The following is a 2922-nucleotide window of genomic DNA, read 5'->3' on the forward strand; positions in this document are numbered from 1 at the left end:
GGGTCACAATGCTAACAATTAAAAGCCATATATTGGTGGGTTACTAGGCTGCATACCAGATTTTCCCATATAAGGGAAAGTTGAAGGCATTGTCCTATCACACGGAAAACATGCTGCACCAGCCTGAGATAACACAAAGCAAAATCAGAATCTCCTCGTGTCACAGGCAGACACCCACAGACCACGTCTGGCCGCTCCCCACAGCTCCGTTACTCCCCGCTGCCTCCTGCCTGCAGAGTGCTGGAGCCCCTGAGCTGCGGGCTGGCACAGTGGTACTGCTGCACTGCCACCATTCCCAGGGTGAAGCTCCGCTGTCCCATTCTTTTGGGGCGCTGAGAATCCACCACGCGAAGCCTGCGCCTCGCTGCCCAGCCAGGAGCAGATCGCTCAGCCTGACCACCTCCTCTCTCCCTGCGGTTTGTTTGCCTCCCAGCAACAGCCTCTGGTTCCACAGACCAGGACGAAGTGATAAATACCTTCCTGAGCAGGGAACGGGACAAGCCCAGAGAAGCCTTCCCACTGCTACTTACATGGGCCATGGGGACAAGCCTGCTCAGCTCCCAACAGAGCCCGGTGACATCCAGCTGCTGCGTTTGGCAGTGTTTCTTTACAACTCCCTGCACGTGCCTGCTTTCCAGCCCCAACACACCAAGTCCGCATTTCTGTACTAAGGGCTCACTCCTGGTGCGAGGCTGATCGGACTTCTCCTTCCCCCGCAAAGCAGCTCCTCCTGCACACCCACGTGCAAGAGCCTCACTCTTATCTCCATGAATCTGAGACAGGCCAGGACAGCACAGCCTCATGCAAAAAACAACGGCCTGCTCCAGTAGCTGAGCACTCGGCCTTGCCATCTTGCTAGAGCTCTCCTGCTTGTGCAAACCCTTCTCGAAATAACACAAACCAATAAAATGAACAGCTTTGTATTATCCACCTGTAAAACTTTATTGTCTTTACGGAAGCATTTAAGAAAATATTAAAGATATCTCAGGGAAGATTAAATCTTAAAAAATTACTGTAAGACTGTGCATATAGAGGGGGAAAAACGGTAAAGATTTGCTTCCTGTTAATGAAATACAGTAGAAAGCAGTCAGGAGAATAAAGACGTTCCTCTGACAGCTCAGTAAGCCACCGGATACCAGCAGCCCCCAAACTAGCAGTGAGCACTGGGGCTAACGCCGGCATAGCCAAGGCCAGCTGCTCCACGAGCTCAGGCAGAGCCATCCTCCCCTGCTGCCAATGAGAAACCAGTGGATGGGGATGAAAACTTAAGCCAGCTTTTGCTGCCCACCAGACAGCAGCGCACAGAACGGGTATTACGGAACCCAATGGCACCTTCAGCAAGAGATGCACATTCCTTGCACATCGAAAGCACCAAGCAGCAGAGCAAGAGCTGCCTCCGTTCCGCAGATACGTGCAGGTTAATTTTTAACACACCTGCAGCAGCCTGCAGCAAGGGGCTGCAGCCGCTGCCCTCAGCCACAGAGCAACCAACGCCACTGCTCGGAGGAACGAGACAACATGCAGAAATCAACAGCCACGGACACAGGATGGTCTTCAGACACTCCTAAAGTGAAAACAAACCAAGGAGATCAGTCTTTCTCCAAAGCTTCTTGCTGACTTTGGTTTTTACTGGAAGAGTAACAACACACAGTGTAGGTCCTGCTGCATGGGGTGCTGCAGACATTCTGGTAGGATGCAGCCCCACCACTCACCAACTTTACAGCTGGAAGAGCTGGAGGGGCAGCACCCAGAGAGCTTCAGCCCACTGCTGCTGTATGCAGCTTTGCAGAGGAAAAAACTCAGCAGCATGCCTGGCGCTCTGGCAGGACCCGCAAGTCCGGGCAGCTGTACTGATCCAGGGGTGATAGGAAGAATTAGCTTTCCAAAAGCAAGCAGACAGCAGCATTAAGCTTTATGATGGAAGAAGAGTCAATTTTCCACTGAGCAAGAGGGAAAGGAACCCTAAATGAAAGCAATCCAGTTGGAGGCCAGAAGCCTCAAGAGAAACAACCTATCTATACTCCAGGAAGAATTTACTCCCAGAGCAAAAATATGCTGCTATTGCTTCATCCTTCAACAGCTGGACCCAAACAACAATTTCTCTGCAGAGCAGCAGAGCCGCGCTCCCACATGAATGAGGTAAACAAGGAGAGACACGAAGGCACCGACTGGCATGCCATCACCCCAGCACCAACACCTCGCTGTGGGAAGGATGAACAGGTCAGCACTTCCACTCCGCTGGCAACAGCATAACCCCGCCGACCCCGCAGGAGCTGAATGGACAGAGGCAGCAGATGCCAAAAATCTGCAAGCAAAAGGGTCAGGGATAAACAACTGCATCTGACACAGACACCCACATCTGGCTGCAGGCAGGGCAGGGGGCTGGGAGCCTGCACAGACCTATGGAAACTTCGTGTGACCGCGGCGAGCGGTCTGCAGCCCTCCATCCCCTCTCCCTGTATTCGCTGCATCCAAAAGCATTTGCTGCAATTCTCAAGGGGGGGGGGAGTGGGGGGGTGGAAGAGAGAAAAATAAATGAAAGCTTTTTAATGTTGGTTCGGGGCAGCGTTCGGAGGAACACCAGCGGAGCGCTGGCACGGCACAGTCTCCCGGCTCAGCACGGCTGTGAGGGGGCAGAGCGGCCGGGAGCCTCGGCACCCCCAGCGCTGCTACCCCAGCGGACGGTCTCGCCTTCCCCCGCTCCGTCTTCGCGCATTTCCCTCCAACTCGCGGCGCCGACCCTCCGGGCCCCACCGATCAGCGCTACCATCCACGCCGCCCGCCGGGAAGAGCCGCGGCAGGATCACGGCAAATTCCGCGACGTCGTCATCAGAGCCGCACGGACGCAGGGGACGGCAGCGGCGGACTGCGGCGCTCCGTGCCACGGCCGCAGTGTCACCGCAGCGCTCGGCAGACCCCGGG

The sequence above is a fragment of the Numida meleagris genome, chromosome 19 (assembly GCF_002078875.1).
Source record: "Numida meleagris isolate 19003 breed g44 Domestic line chromosome 19, NumMel1.0, whole genome shotgun sequence".
NCBI classification, from domain to species: domain Eukaryota; kingdom Metazoa; phylum Chordata; class Aves; order Galliformes; family Numididae; genus Numida; species Numida meleagris.